The sequence below is a fragment of the Carassius auratus genome, unplaced genomic scaffold (genome assembly GCF_003368295.1).
Source record: "Carassius auratus strain Wakin unplaced genomic scaffold, ASM336829v1 scaf_tig00216437, whole genome shotgun sequence".
In the NCBI taxonomy this organism is placed as follows: domain Eukaryota; kingdom Metazoa; phylum Chordata; class Actinopteri; order Cypriniformes; family Cyprinidae; genus Carassius; species Carassius auratus.
The window spans coordinates 695,482-717,903 of record NW_020528572.1 but is presented as its reverse complement, the minus strand read 5'-3'; the positions used below and the strand labels follow the sequence as shown (position 1 = coordinate 717,903).

General features: G+C 35.7%; 1 pseudogene; it reads left to right on the top strand.

Moving 5' to 3' along the window:
* LOC113098220 (serine/threonine-protein kinase N1-like) overlaps window positions 1-22,422 on the top strand; it is a 38,377-nt pseudogene that overhangs the window by 11,938 nt on the left and 4,017 nt on the right.

Below are 22,422 nucleotides of genomic sequence, written 5' to 3'. Positions count from 1 at the left end.
TACGGTGTCTGTGTGAGATACACTAGCGACTCTTTCAACAATTCCATCATTCATCCCATCTAAGATAACCTTTAAGCAAAGGGATAAACCACAGCCATAAATAATCCACTCCAGGAAGAAATTGTCTGATTTCCTCATTGACACATATATGCTGAGTACAGATAATAAAAGAGATGCATTGTAGTACAGTAACGAAGTCATATAGGCCTTTGTTCTGCTGATCGTATTCATTATTCACCAATAGGATCAGTTGGTTTTTCACAAGGAAGACTTATGCTTTATGCAAATACATTATTAACATTCAGTGCATTTCAAACATGACAGTTAAATACCTCTTCCTGGCTATTTTTAGACATTTATCAGACATGCGTACTGTCAGATAGATTTGATCAGCTCTGCATGTGAAATGCACCTTGTTGCAAATGTGAGATATTGGGAGTGGTCACAGGTGTTTGCACACTAGTTTCCAGGACAACTGCTGCCATAGCAACCATGATTAGTGATGTCACAGGATACTGTCTCACAGGAGGGTGAAAGAACAGGAGCAAAGCTTTATAATGAACTCAGGCAAATAATTAGGGCAAATCTAGTTGTAATAATTCACAACAGTGTCTAAGATCTTAAGAGTTCAAAACTTTGGAGTAAAAATTAACTTTTAAAATAGTTCATATGCATCAGTCATTCAAGCGTGTATCTTTTGTTTAAGCGGTTGTACATCTAGAATTGGGGAAATAGAAATGGCTTCAAAAACAGGAAACAGCTAAAATGTTCCTTGTCATAAGGAAAGTTTCTTTTTAAATAATCCAAAATATGGTTGTACAGCTGCTACACTTTAAGCATTGACACTGGCAAAACATTGGATAATAACTTATTTTTATTAATATTATTATATTTATTAAATGAAAAAAAGATTTAAATATTTATATAATATAATGTAGAATATAATATAATATGTTGTTTTAAAAAGAGTTATGTTGGAACATAAGTCCTGATGAATAGGACCATGTTTAATCTGCCACCCTCTCAAACATCTGATGATTGCAGTGTGAAATTTGTGGACTGAGCCAAACCTTGTATCTCCCTGTGATAAAAAGCTTTGCTCAGGCTGTGAAGAAGAAACCGGCCCAGTTCCATCATCATCATCAAGTCAGCTCACAACTTGGCTCGTGATAGGAGGCCAGCCAAGAGAAGCAGTGTGAAGAACTCTGCTCGGAACAGATGATAAGAAACACCTGGTGCAAGTTTTCACTATTTCTGTAAACTCCTCCTCTCGTTGTTCTAAACCTATATTACTTTTTTTTGTCCATGTAATTAAAGTCACTTTCTTCAAATTTTCTTCAATGTGTCAAAATGCATGTAGGTTTGAAACAACATGAGGGTGAATATTTTGGGGTGAACTATCTCTTTAAAGACGTTTTCCATAACCCTTAAAATTGCAATTGAAATTGTGAATTGAAAATACGCCCAATGGAAACATGTAATTTTCGCAAATACTTCCATTATTGCAAAAACTATGTTTTTGCACTTGCATGAATTGGTTTTTCGGAAAATATTTGGAAAAAAATTAATATTTTGAAAAGCTGCAATGGAAATTACTTTTTTTTTTTCGCATTTACAGGTTACCTGGTATACGTAAAAATCATATGATCATTCTTTAATGTACTATAACCTCAAAAAAAAAAAAAAACAGCTACTGGACATTTCAAACGTGTCCCAGAAGTGGCTCTCCATGCTGCTTTGCTAAAGATACACGCCTACATCTCCTACATCTCCTTGATTAAAATGAATGGCTAGTGTGGTGGCTGCGATATGCGTAAAAAAATATGCGTAAACCTACCAACATCCATAGCCATGACTTATTGCGAGAGGAACAATAAATGCCAGTTTAATCACATAAAATCAGTTAATAGAAACACCATCATTTTGCAACAGTTTTTATCAACATTAATAAAATATCGCAAAAATTTTGCTCAAATCTGTCATGGAAACCCAGCTACTGGTTCCTACAGATTTTATTTTGGTTTTGATTGGGTTTAAAACATTTAAAATTATTATCTATACCAGGGGTCGGTAACTTACTGTGAGGGTGTGAGGTGTGAGGGATGATCGCTGGCACACGAGCAATAGGGAAAACTGCATACTTTTGCCCCTTTGTTGAGGAATATAATGTAGTGATTCAGTATCGATTTATAGAAGTCATGTGGCAACAATGACAAGTTTATGAGCTTCACGCACACGCACATCAATTAAAGCAGCGCATTAATAGTTATTAAACTGTACTGTTTTAATGCAACTGCCTTGTCACACACACACATATGGCACACTGTATATGTTATTAAACATTTTTGTGGAAAGTTTAAAAAAATATTTATAAAAAAAATATTCAGAAACTGTTAGCATCAATTTTTTTTTTATAGTATCAGTTACGGGGGGCGGTGGCACAGTGGTTAACCAGAAAAATAAAAAATGGCACGTCATGCCGAATAGGTTGCCAACCCCTGACATTTACTAAACTATACCTATACTATTTTTCCAACAGCTATTGGAAATTTCTATGTATTTTATCTTTTTCTTTTAATATATGCTAGTGCAAAAAAACAAAACAAAAAAAACTGCTCTTGAATTGCATGCAGCAGAACAGGGCCACCTCTCACCCACTGACCCTGGACTGATCTTGCTTCAGATCATTCCCTTGCAATTTAAGGAGACCCAATGTAGTTAGGACGCCCTTGATCTCACACCCACTTTCTGGACACTTTTGTTTCTCTCACTTCCTTCATATTATTTTGTAAAATAAAAGCCTCTCAAATGGCAGCTTGTAGTCAACTTGTGTATCGACTGAAAGATAATCAGTTTAGGAAGCCACTATCTAGATATTTAAAAAAGATAGTTTAGATACAATTGTAAGAGTATTAAAGAGTGTAATCCACTACGGCACAATGATATCTCAGTCTAAGAGTTTGAGTGAGTACAATAGAGATTTTAAGTGGGCTTTTTCCTAACGATGCCACAATGAAACTATTCATCTGAACTCAGTGTGCACTCACACACACACTATTCATTTCAGCCCATAATGAACACACTGAAAACCCATGGCGAAATGCACAATGACCTCCTAAGGAACTCTTTTCCTCCGCATGTGCACACACATATGCAAAATGTCTGTCAGATAATATTGTTAACAAATGGAAAAAGCCATTAGTTTGGGATATAATCAATCAGACATTTCACACTATGCTGTCAGATATGAATTTTCTCCAAAATCTCCATAGGTCTGGATATATCTAAATATAGTCCTGTGTTTGTGGGCCTCAGTCTCTATTCATCAATCTGACACTAAACACTAATGCTCACCACACGAGAATGTCAAGAATGCTCCAGATGTGTCGGTGTGTGTTTATGTGTATATGTAGTAAAGAGCCCAACCAGAAGCTTCGCATGGGAAATTTCTCGTTTACAATTTTTTTAATCTTCCTTTTCCTTCCAATTTTTTTTATTTTTTTGGGATGAGCCGCTGTGGTCAACTAGTTCTCCTAGATTTTATTTTCTCTCTCTTTCTTTTTTTCCCCTTGCTCTTTGTTGCATCTTGTGTAAACATCTCTTATAAAAGCACGTCAGGGTCGGTGAACTCAAAACCTGCCTAATTATACAGGACTTCCTTAAAGTCATGATGAAACGGATGTAGTGACATTTTCCTGTATTGTGACATACTTCTGAGTAATATGGTAAAAAGGGCGGGACTTGGTTCTGTCCATCAGTTGTTGATTGGATGCAGGCATCTTAATATACCAGCTTGCAGTAGGTTGTAAGAAATGGGTGATTTTAAGCAGACTAATGATGATAATTCAGGATTCTAGAATGTCCGATGTTTTTTGACGGAAGAATGGCTAATTTGATTAAAAATCAAAAGGTCAAAAAGAAAATAAATTAAATCTTGTTAAAATCAATAAGATGTATTTAGAGAATTGGATGAATTTTCATTTCATGCCCACTTTAAAGTAGACATTTCTTGGTTGTCCTCGACACCTCTCTATTTGGACAACTATTTCACAGTCAGTTCAAGCAAATGTTCAAGCTACAGATGAAATGAGGGTAAATGTATCCAGAGCTCATGACTGGGCAGAGAGAAAGAGAGAGAGAGAGAGAGAGAGAGCGAAACAGAAGGAAGGACAGTCATTTGGCCGCAGGGCTTTGACTGAGCATAGAATTGCTGGCATTCTCACAAGCCACAGCAGCTGAATAGAGCTCCCTCTGTGTGTGTGTGTGTGTGTGTGTGTGTGTGTGTGTTTGGGTAAGCATGACCTGACAATGAGCGCTGCTCGGGTTTGGGTTGAACAGCACAAGGGCTCATATTAGGGTTGTCTTGGCGACTTTCTTCAAGTGCTGTTCAGAGGTGCCCGGTTTTATGCCTGTCCTCCCATTATCATAAATGTTTATTCATGACACTTCTGTGCTTTCTTATGACAAAAAGTGGTGAAAAAACATCAGCTGACATTCAAAAAGTAGGTTCAGTGTATACTGGCAGTGACAGCTTTGTTGATTATAAAGCATTATGCATCTCTCATCAAGACCATGGGTTCAGTTCCCAGAGAACACACAAACTGATGCTTTGGGTGAAAGCATATGCCAAATTCATATGTAAATGGTGTATGGAGTGTAAGTATTTGCATAACAGGATAGGCATGTTTCATTTAATGATTTAGTGTGTGTTTAGTTTTGGGAGCTTGCTTAAGGATTTCAAACCAGTCAGTAATGATGTGTACACACCCTAAACAACCTTCCGTCTCACACATACTGAGTTCAGGCTGTTGGCTACATCTTGCTGTTAAATCTTAATTAAACCCAGGGCTTTTAGACACGCTCTGAAAGTGACGGAATGACGTCTGGGACCAGATCTAAAGTGAAACTGAGTGGAATCTGGTTGTTAACAGTTAACTATATTTCCTGAAATTTTATACCAACTTTATACTTTTATTATTCATCTGTCCTTCAAATATTTATTTTGACTCTGTATGCATCTGCATTCTGTCTTTTACAATGTCTGTTATTATTACAGTCTTCCAAAGTAGTGTCAGCAAAGGTCTCTCCTGCAAACTGATATCAAACAGACATTTTTAATCTTATTTCGTTTAACAATTCTGTTCAAACATCAAACGCCCCCTGGTGTTCACCTGGGATTTCTTTTCTTAGCAAATAACAGTGTCATTATTTGGACTTTGTATATTGCCAAAATATACTATCGAGTCAGACTACAAAGATAGGCAAAAAAAACGTTTCACGTTTATTATCATCATTTTACAATTTTTCCTTCAGTCGTTAAAATGTTTACTTAACCTCATAACCATCTCAAAGTAAAAGAGGTGTCTGATTTTGTGGTGGCTGTGCTTTAAAATTAAATTATAATGGTAAAGTGACAAAGGATTTTAAAAGTGATAGCAATCAGTGTTGAGGACTGCTTACATAAGTTGGAAAACGATAGCGTGGCTGCCCACATTCGCTCCTTGTATCATTGATGATTGTGCAAACATTATGCTCATTGTTGTACCTGCATGAATGGCCATGTGACATGTTTTGGTTGTGTAGTGTGGATGGAGAATGCTTCTGAAATACAGTGAAAATATACGGGACACAAAAATGGAAACACTTCAGAAGTGTCAAAGTCGTCATCGGATTGGTTGAATTCTACAGGATATCCGGGAGATGTGTGTGTTACGTTCTTTAACGTTCCACCCGGGAACAAAGATACCATGGCGCCGTACACTTTCGCGAAAGAAGAAAGCCATCACCAACTGTGACGACGAGGGCTTATCAGGATCAACTAAACACTGGAGTTTTAAGAGTATGTGAAATATTCAAAGTTCATAGAATCTTTAAAATATGTCCGAGAGTTTTACACACAGGTCTGTTATTGTGGTGACATTTCCACACCTCGAAACATGAGGATAAACAAAACAAACTGTGATTTGTTGTTTGACATGTCTGTCAAACAGACTCATGGGCGGGGCTTGGCCAGTGAAAGCTGCCATGGATTCCAGAATGACAGCTGAAAGTCTGGCTATGCAAGACTAATGCAGGGTTAACAGCACAAAAGCAGTGCTAACCATGCGCCGGAGCAAGGATTTCATATCCCCAATGAAAAAGTGCTGCTAACCCCACTGTTAAACATTCCTATATATACCCAGGGTTTACAAGAATGATAACCCGGGGTTTAGCACTTTGTGAAAAGCCCTAAACATTATTTGACTTTTACTGGCCTGCATGTGCTGTAAAAGTGACCCTGCATTTATTATCTTCATTCTTGTACCTTTTCATAACCCTTAAATGCTTGTTCTCTTTCTATATTCCTCTTTTCATGATTCATTTAGATTATGGGTATGCTGGGTAAAGTGTCATATGATTATTAAAGTAACAGTTCACATGAAAAAAAGCAGCAACTGACATAAAATGTAAACTTTTTTTTTATTCACTTCTTCCTGTGTCTTCACTAAATTACTGTCAGACAGTGACATACTTTTGTGTTCTGTTTAGATGATGATGGTGAACTTTGTATCGCTTTTCAGTGCAACAGCTTGCATCTGTTTCTCTGTAGATTGCACAAAATGCAGCACGCATGACTGGGAAGAGTTTAGAGTGACTTGCTTGTTGAAGTGAAGCTGAGGGGTGGAGCTTAGTCATACTTTCTCTCAGTGTCTTAATCTGTCGCTTTGCTTTTTTCTCCTCCTTCCTGCAGCTCACCCCCACACACTGCTTCCGTTTTTCGCCTTTCTTTAGTCGAGGGGGAAGCTGTCTCTGTTGTGAAGTGGTTTTGATAAAGAGGGTCTCGGCGGGGGTGGGTTGGCCGATTCTCGCTCCAGTGGGAGATTTTATTAGCAGACTTTATCACAGCCGGGTGGGCCGACGCAGGGAGACAGAGGGTGTGACATGGCTAACGAGGAGGGAAGACATACATCCCTCACAGAGCAGCACAGCAACGAAAACAACATCACCCATCCAGAGACTTCAGCTACACAAGGGGTAGGCCTGTTAAAGACACCCCAAATCCTGATTATGTAAAGAATTCTCTAGAATAAAGTTTTAGAATGCAGTTCATATTCAGTGTAATATAGCTTCAGTAGTGTAAAATGTGTTGATGTGTGTAAACAAATTATTATGTTTAAAAACTGTACTGTGATCATAATCTATTATAAATGTATTATATTGTTACATAGATATCTATTATTTGTATAAAAAACATTATTAAATATAAATATATAACAATTGTTACGTCACTTGAAATCATTTTAAACAAAAAAAAATTCAATTATCAATGCAGCGATTTGAGACTTTAAATATAGTGTGAAATTATTTATATAATATTAAATTGCTAAATATTGATACAGTCTATAATTACAGTGTATAATTTATTTATTTTTTTATGTATTGATGAATACAGAAATACATGAGTGCTGCAATACTTAATGTCAGTTTGCAATTGTATTTTCTTTCTATTAAAGATGTATTGTGACTATATTGTTATAGATTATATTATTATATAATTATATAAATAAATATTATTTGTATATAAAAAAAAATATATATATATATATATATATATATATATATATATATATATGTGTGTGTGTGTGTGTGTGTGTGTGTGTGTGTAAATTTTACACTCACATTTTACACACCAATCATTTAAAATAAAAAGTGTCAAATATATAGTATAGCATTGCAAAATCTTAATGAACTTTATGAAGTTTTATAAATTAAAACAAGTTATGTTTACAAAGTATTTACGTTTATTTTTTAACATGTTTATAGGAAATGCAGTGCTACAATACTTTACTTATCCATTTGTACTTCCTTAAAAAACAGCTGTTTTTATCACCATCTTTGGCTTTCCAGTTTTTTCTTGTGTCTGTCTATTTCTCCCTTTATTTTTTTCCAAGAGTTAAACTATTCTTGTGTGGACCGACTTTTGTTTTCTTTGTGGGCCGCGTCCTCCATCCCTCCCCCAACATTTGATATCTTTGCGAGTTGCATCACGTCATTTCCTCTCATCCCCCTCTTCCTCTTCTGACTCACCCTTGTGCTTTTTTGTCATTGTTTATGCTCTTTCTCTGTCTGACACTCTTCATATCCTGTCTTGCTCTCTCGTAGGTCATTTCTAGTCCTTTGTGTGAACTGATGCATGTGAGCTGTCCCATCAAACTGGCCTTAGATGTTGTCTCAGTAGAGATCTGATGACTTGCATTCGAGTGGATTGGTCAAAAGGATGCTGTGGTTATACGCTTAACCCATTCTTGCTGAAACCATAACACTGTAACCACAGCTATTAGCTCTGATGTTGTGTCACAGAAAGAGTCCCACAAAAGAGTGTTTAAGGTTGTTACGGCAGTGATCTTGTGCTACGGTCAGCTTCTGGGTGCCAGGACTTTTATGTTGAAAATGTGAATTGGTTTTAGTCCAAGTCTGATTGAAGTTTTGGTATCTTATATTTGGTAATGGTGCTAATGGTCATTTGAATAAACTATGTCCATCTTCAGACACACATCCAGGACACATTTGCACCAGATTCTGGCTTTAAAAAACAAACTGGTAATACATTTCCTGATAAATGGGAGATATAAAAATTCTGTACTGCTTCTTTTTCTGAAGAATATATAAAATTAAAAAAAACCTATAAGAAGTGTATTTAAGCATCTTAGCATATTTATTTTGAGATTTGCTAAAGATTAAATTTAACAGAATTATTAAATTTGGGATTTTTAAATATAATAATAGTGATAATAAACTTTTTTACTTTACAAAAACAAATATTAATTTCCAGTGAGTGTTAGAGAATGAAGAAAAACTGAGCATGCACAATTGCATATACAGTTGGCCAACAGATAATTAAAAAATATTGTCCAATTACCAATATGGTAAAGATTTATTCTATATCTCTTTTATGCTGAACCTTGCTTTTGGGGTTGAAATGATCACATTTGATGTTTTAGATTGAGTCTGGTTTCCGACAAGCCCCTTTTTTGAATGCAGATGAAGAGAATGCAGAATAAATTAATAATAAGGATGGATTAAATAGATCAAAAGTGATAGCAAAAAATTAATTCATAGATTTACAAAAGATTTCTGTTGTAAAAAAAAATGCAGTTCTTTTGAATTGTCTGTTCTTTAACGGATACTGATGGTTTTCACGGTTTTAATAAATAAATAAATGTAATTCTAAAAACATGTTGTTAAATTTTTTTTTTTTTTTGAGCAGCAAATCAGCATATTAGAATGATTTCTGAAGTATCATGTGACACTGAAGACTGGAGAAGTTATGCTGGAAATTCAGCGCTGTGTCACAGGAATACATTACATGACACATATATATATATATATATATATATATATATATATATATATACATACAGTTCATTTTAATTTTAATAATATGTTACATTATTTCTGTTTTACAGTATTTTTACTTGGTGAGCATGAGAGAGAAATAACCTTACCAGCTCCAAACCTTTCAGTGGCAGTTTGGGTGTAAAGTCAGATTAATTTACATGCACTGAAAAAAAAAAAATTAGGGTAAATGTTTGCATTTAATTTATTTTAGCTACATTTAAATACACCAATTTAGTTGTCCAACTTTTAACTACATTTGTTTGTTTATGTAGTATCATTTTGTTCAGTGTACATTACCGTTTTGTTACATTTGTAAACTAAAGCCAAGCCAAGTTGGTCCTATAGTAAAGGGCTATTTTGATGCCAGTGAGTCAGAAATCTTTCTCAAACACTCATCGCTTCTGTTACTGTAAATGACTCACGTGTTTTTGTGCAAGGTAAACTTTCCTGCAACAGTCTAGTCATTGTGAGCTAGTTTATCTCAAGCTGAATCTCTGCTAGTGTTGAAATGGTGTTTTTGCAATGATCTGCATCAGCCTCAGGCTCTCCGTGTTCATTTGCTTTTATCAGATGGCAGTTTGATCACAGGGTCTGTTATTCTTCAGGGCGTTTGCTGTGAAAAAATTATTCTTCTGGGCGTTTGCTGTGAAAAAAAAAATGTTTAGAGGATGAAAAGTGTATTGGAATTGCAGTTTGCATCTGTTGGCTTAATTTGGGCATATGTGACCTGTTTGTGAGTTTCAGTTTCACAATAGCTGAATGCATCAAAGACTTCAGAGCAGCTGCTTCAAGCTCTTTGGTTTCAAACTGGCAATTTGGGTAAATTTCCAGTCATACTTAGCAAGGTTGATGTCATACAGCACGTGTGATATATTGAGATCACACAAGGAGATTGAACCTGAGAGAAACTGAGAGTTAGAAATCTGATGCACACATCTCAGATAAACGATGTATTATGATATAGCTACTACACTTTAGACCCACAGTGTTTTTTTGTTTTTTTTGGACATATGTGTTCTCTGATAATATCAAGAAATGTTTTTTGAGCACTTAATCAGCACATTAGAATGATTTCTTAAGGATCATGTGACACTGAAAACTGATGCTGAAAATTCAGCTCAGGAATACATTTCACTAATATATAGTTAAAAAAGATCAGTTACTTTAAATTATAATATTTCACAGTATCACTGTATTTGTGATCAAATAAATGCAGTCTTGGTGAGAATGAGAGACTAATTTAAAAAAGCATTGAAAACTTTTGAACAGTCATATACATTTGGTTATTCTGCCCACACCCACTACTTAGTTTATCTTGGTATATCGCTATCTCTCTCTCTCTCTCTCTCTCTCTCTCACACACATGTACTAATGCTTTTCTCCATGTTCCTCTGAACTGTTTATGAAGGTCCTTCCTGCCTTAGCTTCTTAGAGGTCTTCTGTTATACTGAATGATGGCACATTAGTACTTCATCAGTTTTTATATAAACTGCTAAATTAACACCACTTGCACATGGTAAATGCTATTGAAACACAGGTATTATTACTCGACAGTGAAAAGATGCTTGTGCATGGAAACAATAGCCTTAGTCCCTATATTGGTGTCATCTAGTAAAGCCAAGCTTCGCAGAAAACAGGAAGAGAGGTTTAACCGGATATCCTGCACAGGGAGGGCGACCCTCGACCACAGATTTCCCTTCCCTCATCTCTCTCGCTCTCTTTTCCTCCATCTCCCTCTGTCTCTCTGTTTCTATGCCACTGGATATCGCTCTCATTGCCGGAGAGAGGAGAATGTGTTGGTCTGGTGAATGGGATCACTGGGAATATCTGGAAGTACAGGTGACGTTATAGGATTGATAGGACTGTTGGTTTTCGTAATAATTTCAGCAGATGAAAAGGGGATTTTTTTGCCAAGTTTCCTTTAGGTTGAGTACAGGACAGAGTTGCTATAGCAAATCAATAGGAGATTATTTTCACCGTAGTGTTCAGTTTCACAAATTATGACTGGTAAATAGTAACAATATAAAAAATTGCGTAATTGTGGAAAAATGCGTTGGTTGATTGTTAAGTGGGTGTAACTACTGTGCAAACGTGTGTAACCTGTTAAACATTAGTTTGAGTGTAACTAAATCTTCAAGTGTTCTTTTGAAGATTTGGCAAGCGGTTGCATATTTTTACATAAGATATTAACTGTCTGTTTTTAGTGAAATATCCATTCTGTTCCTGCTGCATCTGATATATATTTGCTTTTTTAAATATTTCTCATCCCAGCATTGATGTCTGGTGACTGTAAAAGTGAACTTCTTCAGACTGTTTGCTTTCATGTGTAATCAATGGCAGTTGCTTTTAAAGAGCCCTTTAGTCTAAGAGTTTATATGATCTCTCTACATTTGGCAAATTGAAGCTCTCTCAAAAGCTACTGGAGTATAATAACGTAAAGTTTCTAAACTGAATGATCTCAGATGTTGCAGGTTGTCATTCGTTAAACTAATAAAAGCTGATATCTTGCAAACATTTTTGGGCAATTTGTTTCTGGCAGGCCGGGTTATCTTTGGAGCAGTGAATAATATCCCAATGTGGAAGTCATGACTAGCAGGATGGAAAACAATAGGGAAAATGACCCCAAATGTCTGAAATCCACTGTTAATTTGTAGTTAGTTGGTTTCAGAGCTGTGTGAATCTAATGTGAGTAACTTCCCAGTGGAGTCATTGGCACTTTTTTGGATTGTTTGTGGGTACTTGTGTTTTGGGCCATGGATCTGATGAGTATTCTCCAGTTTCTGAGAGATATTTAGGGATTTCTCACAATTTTGTCATGTTATGTTACAAAGAATATGGCTGGTGTATATTGCAAATGTTATTTCAGTTTCCAGAGTCAGTTTTACAGTCAAGGTTTATATCAATCCACCCTGAAATAAAGTAGTTTGAAGGGACACTGTTTAAAGAAGTAGGCTAATAAGTAATAAGTAGAGCACAAAGTTATGGAGTTGAAATTGCTCCACCTTTGTTTTGGTTGTTTATTTTTCAAATCTAATAGATTTCAGATGTACTCAACAGCATCTAAAAGCAAGAACACTGTACTTGCTGGTCACATGGTCTTTTCCTGTGGGCACATCTCATGCCAGATAAGCCACAATGTGGATGAGACTTTATGCCAGCATTCAATAGTCTGGCTATGTCAGACCTAAGATGATAATAAAGTGATCTCAATGGAGTGCATTTAGAGAATTACTAGGATCTCGGGATATCTGAAGCTGAATTTGACTTTGATCTGCAGTCGAGGCTGGGAGTGGTTCATCTTTAAACTTCATCTTTCTGTTTTTCAGAGTGATCCTGGTGGGTTGTCAGTACTAGAGCAGCTAGGCTTGGACCACAGCTCCGATTTCTCTGACTCGAATGTTCAGCAGCGGTTGGATGAACAGCGAGAGCGAATCCGTAGGGAAATCCGGAAGGAGCTGAAGATTAAAGAGGGAGCAGAGAATCTCCGCAGAGCCACTACCGATAAACGAAATGCTCAGCAGGTGGAGAGTCAGCTGCGGAGCTCCAGTCGACGTCTGGACTCACTCCACGCTCAGCTACAAGAGCTGGACGCTCATATCGTTGTCAAAGGGACGGATGATTCACGTGGTGAGTGGACACCGACTGCTGTGTACGAGTGGTGATCACAGCGATACCATGAAAGAAAAATAATCCATGTTTTGATTTTGAGTGGATGGACATGCATAGTTCGAATCCTCATAATTTCAACCCAACAAAAACACATATGTTTAAAGACATAAATTATAGATGCCTGAAATATAATTAATTCATGTTTTCATATCAAAAACCATGATTTTACACATTGCAAGTCCCAGTCTTAAATCACCTCGGCTTCTTTACTTCTTATGCCTAGATGATGCTCCTCAGTCTCCGGGAGCAGAGGGCAGGTCTTCGGCGCACAAGGAGAGAATCGCTGCTCTGGAAAGGCAGTTAAACATCGAACTCAAAGTCAAACAGGGAGCAGAAAATATGATCCCCATCTATGCCAACGGCTCCACTAAGGTATACACATGCACACACACACAGGCTCTGTTCAAAACTTGTGATCACTGTTGGTACGGGGTTTTTTTTTTTGGTCTTTGAAAGAAGTCTTTTATGTTCAAGGTTGCATTTATTTAATGAAAAAAACTGCTAAAATAATACTATCACTTTCTTATTATTATCAATGTTGAAAAGAGTTGTGCTGCTTAATTGTTTGTGGAAACCCTAATATATTTATTCAGGAGGCTTTGATAAATATGTGAAGTTCAAAAGAAAAGCATTTATTAGAAATAGGATTTGTTTATAACAATGCAAGACTTTACTGACAGTTTAATGCGTTCTTGCTGAATAGAAGTATTAATTTCTTAAAAATGCAAATCTTACTGACCCCATGCTTTTGAACAGTAGTGTACCTACAGAGGCATCACTGGGGTGCTCACTGTAAATGCAGTCAATCTCTCAATTATGCTGCTTACAAAATCAAAGACAGCATCTCATATTCACGGTGAAAGCAATCCCACAATGCACTTTGGTGTTCTGGGAAGATGCTAGATGAGGCATTATTTTTCAAAATGTCATATTCAAAGTATTTTATGTAATACTTGTGTGTGCTGTTTTTGAGTATAAGTGAATGGTATACTCCAGTGCAGCTTATGTAGGCAGCAAGGCAGCTCACTAGATTTCAGAACGGAGCCAGCCTGTCAAAAGATGTTTAGGCACTGTTGACTAACTACAATGGCGTGTGTGTTTGTGTGGGTTTTTAGGATAAGAAGATGTTGCAGACAGCTCAGCAGATGCTACAGGACAGCAAGACAAAGATTGACATCATTCGCATGCAGATCCGGAAAGCAGCGCAGGCCCACGAACACAACGATGATATTCAGGGTATGGCTGAGTGTGTGTGTGTTACTGCATTGTTGCTTTTAGAGTCTGATTTCATAGATGAGCATAACTAAACAGATCAATATCCACCTGAATCCCAGAAGACGAGTGGTGTGAGCTTTCAGGGTGTGGAGTGCACAGTGTTTATGCAATCTGGAGAACAGCATGCACACACACACACACATATACAAGCAGTGAGCGCAGGTCATACAGATCAATAAATGTGTGTGTGTTATTATGACCCCATTTGGCTTGGAGTGAACCAAACACAAAGACACAAACACAGAGTCAGGTAACTGATGACGGTCAGTTCCCGCTCCAACTCTCCCATCTCCTTTATGCTTCATATACACACTCACTCACACACACACACACACACACATTTGATTAACAGTTTACAGAAAAAAGCTATAATATTATAAAAACACAGAACAAAGAAATTCAAAAAATATAAAGTATTTATGTACTTTTAAGCAGTTCATTCATGTAAAGCAAATGTATCCCATTAAAAATGTCTTTAACAGTATGCAGTATAAATGTAATCATAGAACACAATATTACTTTTTTAATAAATAAATGCATCCTTTATGCAAATTTGTGCATATTTGTGCACTATATATAAATATACATTTAATTTAAAATAAAATTGAAAATGCTATTGCTGTAAAATGTAAAATTCTCTTGCATGATAATAAACAGAGAACAAACACACTTAAGCTTTACATGCTTTTGCAGTAATTATAGCTTATTATATCATAATTCAGATAGACCAGAGAAAGTATCATATCATATGAAGGAAAAATGTTACAGGCAGCTTTAGTTAACACACATTATTTAATATGCCTGTATAAACACACACACACACACACACCTTCAATGTGTACATGTACACACACACACTCACCGAAAGTGTGTTTCTGAAATTATGTTACTGCATTCGGCTTCATGCCTTATTAGGACACAAAAACCTCTGCAGTCGATCCTTCAATACTTCTCATGTTTTGTTCTCTGTCTCATTATAACTCTTTATAGGTCCACTCATTCAAGTGATATTTTCCCTCCAACTCTGTCTTTTGTCATGTTTCTTCATTTGAAGCATCTTATTGATTTCACTGGGATAGTCCTAACACAGGCACTAGCTCACACACAAATACATGCTCTTCTAGTCTCAGCTAGATTAAACATATATGCAAATCTGGAAATAGTAAAGAGACTGCAGTCTCAATTCTGTTAGTTAGGACATTGAGAGAAATGTTTTAAACACTCACAATATTCCCTTGCACTCAGGATCTTTTCGTTGATTGTCTGGAATGCTTTGAACTGCTTGTATTTCAGACAGAACCAAACAGATGAAAATAAGTGTTTATATAAGACCCTGAAAAGCATGTCAATGTTTTTGATGGTATGACAGAATAATATAACACCACAGCATCTTAATCTTTCAGTTTATAATCCGTAATAATCCTCTTATATCTAAAAGTCTGTAGCTGGCTGCATGTTAGACTGATCTACACTCATCTCTCCTAGTTTTCATAAGTGTAGTAATTACTATATGGAAACTCACTGTCCTGATCCGAAATCATCCCTCATCCTCTTTAATGTCTGATAGATGCACACGACCTCATGTACTTTTATTGTATCTTAGACTTGATGGCTGTATGGGGTTCACATTGAGTTCAGTTTGGTTCATTAGGTTAATGGGTAGTTGACATTTCAAGCAATGACAGCAATGTCCTGCGGTGTGAAATGCTTGTCTTTATCTTAAACATTTGAAACAGCTTGGAGTTTTTGTACTTGTTATATACTCATTCTTTAATTCAAAAGATGGTAGAGTTTGTCATTTGAATTCTGTATTTTGTGGATTCATCTTGAGATGATATTCGTCCTTGCTGGTATGAGGTTTTATGAGGTTTGAAATGGCTCTGATCCATTCAGGAGGGATATTGATTGTGTTTGTGTGTGTCTCTTCAGGGAAGCCTGACCCATGTGGTATGGAGCTACGGATTGAGGAGCTCAGACACCATTACCGCGTAGAGCACGCCGTCGCTGAAGGAGCAAAAAATGTCCTTAAACTTCTTGGAGCCAGTAAAGTACACGACAAAAAGGCCATGTCAGAGGTATTATACTAATATTGTTTATTATACTTGTATCATTTGGAGTTAATACGTTTTTTTTATATATATATATATATAAATTAATACTTTTATCGAGCAAGGATGCATTCAGTTGATCAAAAGTGACAGTAAAGACTGTTTCAAATCAATTCTGAATGTTCTTTTCATTAAAGAATCCTGAAAAATGTATCAGAGTTTCCACCAATTTTTTAACTTATTTTACTATTGATAATAATAAGCAATATTTTTTGAGCAAATCAGAATACTAAAATGATTTCAGGAGGATCATGTGACACTGAAGACTGGAGTAATGATGCCGAAAATTCAAATTATATTATAATATATATATATATATATATATATATATATATATATATATATATATATATATATAATTTCGACAATATTGCAGTTTTTCTATTTTTATGCATATATAAAATAAATGCTTAATAAATTCTATACAATTAAATAGAATTTTAATAAAAACTTTTAAAACATTAAAACATCTTACAGACCTCATTATACAGCATTATTATATTATATTATATTATATTATATATTTTTTAAGAGCTTAGAAATACTTTTATTCAGCAAGGATGAATTTAATTGATCAAAAGTATAATTTATTCAACAAAAATATTAAATGGCAAAACTGATTTTACTATTGATAAAAATAAGCAAAATGTCAGCGTATTAGCATAATAGAATGATTTCTGAAGGATCCAAATTTTTGTATATCAAATACATTCTAATTCTGTTCAAATGAATTCAAAATTCTATATAATGAAATAAAAAATTAAGAAATTCTTTAAAAAACAAAAATCTTACAGACTCCATTTTATCATTATATTATACAGAAACAAAAGCTTTCAGTTACATCTCAATTAAGTAAACACTACTTTTCCAGTTAAGTCAATAATTAAGTCTACTACAGCAAGTCAGTAAATTCTTATCATTATTGTAGTGTCATCTTTTGATGCCCCTGCACTCTTTTTCCACATCATCCCTCATGTCTTCCTCTCTCGTCTTCTTCAGGCTCAGTGTCGTCTGAGTGAGTCGTCTCAGAGGTTGGATCTGCTGAGAGATTCACTAGATCGGCGGTTAGCAGAACTTCCTGAGGATCATCCAAAAGCATCTGTTATCAAAGAAGAGCTGGCGTTAGCCTCCTCACCAGCGTTCAACTCTCGACACGGCGCCCCCTATGTGCACAACCAGTACAGCACACTCTCCAAACCCTCTCCCCTCACTGGTATTCACAAACATCTTTAACAATGCTTGTTTGTTTTATTTAGTTTAATAGAAGTCATCAGGTACTTATTTTCCTGTTTTTATTTGTGTGTGTCTGTGCGTAGGCACTCTTCAGGTCACACTGTTGGGCTGTATGGGTGTGCTAGAGGTCGTTCCCGGACGTTCACGCGGCAGTCCGGTAGTATTGCCATGTCACAGTCCGGGAGAAGGACGGTCCTTTATGCGGAGTGGAAAAGGCCTGTACAGTCGCAGTGGCAGTGTTAGCGGAAAAAACCCCCCCAAAACAGATGAACTCTCCAGTGAGTGCGTGTGTGTGTGTTTGGAGGATGTAACATTCATGGTGTGTTTAGTCCTTGGTGATGTGTGAGTTTTGATATAAATGTGTGAAGATAGAACAGGATGTAGTGCATCTGAGCTTGTTACACATGGGGTGAGCATTATCATGCTGGCGAGTGATTTGTTGACGTATTCAACAAACGTACTGACACAAAAATCATTTAGAGAGTGTATGAGAAATCAAGAAATATTGACCTTCATTTCATCTCAATTAAAAGAAACATTTGTATTCATGTCTGTGTGTGTGTGCTCGCAGCGGAGGTGAGCGCAGTACTGAAGCTGGATAACACAGTCGTGGGTCAAACGGCATGGAAGATGGTTGGAGAACAGGGCTGGGATCAGACCTTCACCGTAGAGCTGGAGCGAGTGAGTTAACAGTTAATAGTAGATTTACACAGATTAAAAGTTCAGCGTCTGTTTCATTAATTAAAGCTCCAGGCAATAGGCTGTAATTATAATTACAAAACGTGTAACATCACTGACTTTACTGCTGGAACATCTCAAATAACTCTTACACAAGCATGCTATTCTTATCTAGGGGAAAAAAAGAAGATTGCACATGCAGAATGATTAACAGCCATGATATATAATATCCGTTATTGATAAATGAATAATATCCGAGTTATTTGATAAATGAAACAATGCTGAAATATTGATGAAATGTTTAAACAATTTAAAGTAGTTTTTTTCAACTAAAATCAAGCTCAAATAAAATCAAATCAATATTTGATAAAAAAACTAAACCTAGAAAATATAAATTTTACTTAAATTAATAGTATAAGTATTAATTTACTAAAATGAAACCTCAATAAATACAGCTAAACTGATACATATAAACTAATAATAATAATGAGAAAAGCACATAACAAAATTACTAAAACGTAAATGGAAACAAAAAATGTTAAAATATGAATATGAAAATATTAATAATATTGAAAAGCTGATCAAATATAAATGTATAACTTCAGTGCAGAGCAAAAATCTGCCAAATATATAAATATTGTTTTATACATCATCTGAAAGCTAAGTAAAGAAACTTTCCATTGATGTATGGTTTGTTAGGAACAGACAATATTTGGCCGAGATACATGAAAATCTGGAATCTGAGGGTGCAAAGAAATCTAAATACTAAGAAAATCACCTTTGAAGTTGTCCAAATGAATCCAAAATTACGTTTTGATATATTTTTGGTTGGAAATGTACAAAATATCTTCATGGAACATGATCTTTACTTAATATCCTAATGATTTTTGGCATAAAAGAAAAAAATATAATTTTGACCCATACAATGGTTTTTTGGCTATTGCTAAAAATATACCCAAGCCTGGTTTTGTGCTCCAGGGTCACGAATGTAATGCTAAAAACAGCGCCATCTCTGGTACTAATATTGATCATTGTGTTTTTGTGTGTGCAGTCCAGAGAGATGGAGATCGCAGTGTACTGGAGAGATTACCGATCTCTGTGTGCGCTCAAATTTCTCAAGTTGGAGGATTTCCTGGACAACCAGAAACACAGAGTACAACTAGAGCTAGAGCCACAGGGACTGCTGCTGGCAGAGGTACACACACATGTGCACTCAAAAAAATAGGTTTTATCCCACCCCCACAAAAGATTCTGCCTCAGTGCTTTGTTTAGTTACTTTATAATGCACCCAATCCAAGAGATGTATTAAACTGGCCAGCAATGAAATATGTGGGTGACACATGTGAACCATCTGGCTGCCTCAGGTTACCTTCTTTAACCCCTGTGATCGAGAGGGTTCCTCGGCTAAAACGGCAGAAGAAAGTTTTCTCCAAACAACAGGGTAAGAGACAATGTTTTTTCTATTAACAATAAATGCAAGAATCTGTCGATTAATATATCAGATACACTTTAAATTGAGCTGAATGTCATTTCATGCTGACTGTAATCTCTGACATGCGACTTGAATGGTGTTGAGCGCCATCTAGTGGTCAGAGGTCAAACAGTGTGTATGTTTGTGGTCACATGCAGGAAAAGCCTTCTTGCGAGCTCGGCAGATGAACGTTGATATCGGCACATGGGTGAGGTTACTGAGGAATGCCATACCAACCGTCAACAACACAGGAACCTACAGCCCTCACGCACACACTGTACAGACAGGGTAAATACAGACACTGTACATGTGTATTCATAGATATGTACAAATTATTCAAAGGATCGTAAGCTGAGCGATCTTCCCAAATTTGTCCAATTCACCAAAATAAATGCTTTTAAGATAAACATTAGTATTGTCGTTTTACCATTGTTCTGTAAAACAATAATAATAATAATCATTAAGAACTCCTTTTTTATTTTAGATAAAGATTTAAGATTTAATATTATGGTAAAATTTCTTTATTGGTTTAGAATTAATTAATTATAAATTAAACAATAATTTATCATTAAAAGTAAAACAGGTTGAAAAAAATAAAAGGATCATCAACTGAGCATTTACAGTCTTCCCAAATTTGTCCAATTCTTAATAAATGCTTTTAAGATGAATATTACTATTGTAATCTTACTGTTGTCCTGTAAAACAACAACAACAATAATTATTATTCTAATAATTAAATATTTTTCTATTTTACAGTACTTAGAAAGGTTTTATTACTATAGTAATATTTCTTGTATAATTTATACATTTTAATACAATAAAATAAATAATGAGGATGATAATAATAATAATTTGTTGTTGTTGTATAGTCAAATTGAATGGGTTCCATAAATGCAACAATGTAAATTATTATTTTAAAAGATTTACTTTTATTATGTTGGAAATAATTACCCGGATATTGTATATTTTCATTTTTGCTTTTATTTATGCTTTAAATCAGCAAACGTTTGTGTTGCAGGGAGATATCGGTGGAGAAGTTGAGTTTAGACTATGACTCACCGATGAAGGTGGACATTCGTCGAGATGTGCCGGATGCAAGCACTCCAGTGAGAGACTCTCTATAACTCCTCCTCTTTTCCTTTAACCCCGCCCTTCTGTAACTCCTCCCCCTTTCTGCTGCTTTGCACAGGAACGGCAGCCGGCCACTGAACCCGTCTCTGCTCCGGACCACACCACCCCTGAACGCCAAACCAGAACACCTTCACTGAGCAGGTAGACTCAAACACACGATATGAAGATCCCTAGGTATATCGCCGTCTTTATAGTGCTTTCTAAGTATGTGTGTGTTTGTGTGTGTGTGTGCAGTAAACAGAAGAAGACTCCTTTGAGCCTGCAGGACTTCCGACTAATAGCTGTTCTTGGCAGAGGCCATTTTGGAAAGGTAGTCTTCATCCTCCCCGGCCTTCAGCCTTTTCTTTGATCCTACAGCTTCTTTCTTCTTAGCTTTAAATCTGTATTTTTCATCATATCATATCCGTGTCTGTCAGGTGCTGTTGACGGAATACAAGAAGTCAGGCAATATGTACGCCATTAAAGCCCTGAAGAAAGGAGACATTGTGGCCAGAGATGAAGTAGAAAGGTAAACAAAATAGCTTTATGTTGTTTTTATTTTATTTTCATGATATGTTAAATTTTTTCTTGTGTCTCACTGTTTTTCCCTCAGTTTGATGTGTGAGAAGCGCATTTTCGAGACGGTGAACAGTGCGCAGCACCCCTTCCTCGTGAACCTGTTTGCGTGTTTCCAGACCCCAGAACATGTGTGTTTTGTCATGGAGTACACGGCAGGTGGCGATCTAATGATGCACATACACGCAGACGTCTTCACCGAGCCACGAGCTGTGTATGTACACCTTTCTGTCAGTTTTTATTTTAATATTTATTCAAATATTTTATTTTTGAACGAAAATACAGTAAAAACAGTAATTTTGTGAATCATTACTACGATTTAAAGTGACTTTTTCTATTTTAATATATATAAAAATGTTATTTATTCCTGTGATGTTAAACAGTTCAAAATATTTTTGTGGAAACAATGAGACATTTTAAACATTTAGAATTCCTTGTTGAAAATAAAGTTATTTACTTGAAATATAATTATTCTGTAACATTTTAAGTGTCTGTCACTTTTGATCCATCAGCAAAAAAATGCAAAAATAAATTGCAGTAATAAAAAAAAAAAATTCTTACTGAACGTAAACGTTTGAACGGTATGTACGTATATTGAGGTGACAAAGAGCTTAACACATGTGTTTATTAATTACTTTAAATATTATTTAGTGTGATATTTAGGCTAAGGGTAGGAAGATAAAGTAAAAAAAAATATATGCAAATGTACACTTTTTTTGTTGACTATTTTAATCTGTGTGTGTGTGTGTTTCAGGTTTTATGCTGCTTGTGTAGTTTTAGGGCTTCAGTTTTTACATGACAACAAGATTGTGTACCGGTGAGTATGCAAACAATTGTCATTATTTTACAAAAGCACGTTTTGTTGTTATTGTGAGTGCACACAAATAAATGTCTCAAGTCTTTACAGATTTGAAAAATGTATAA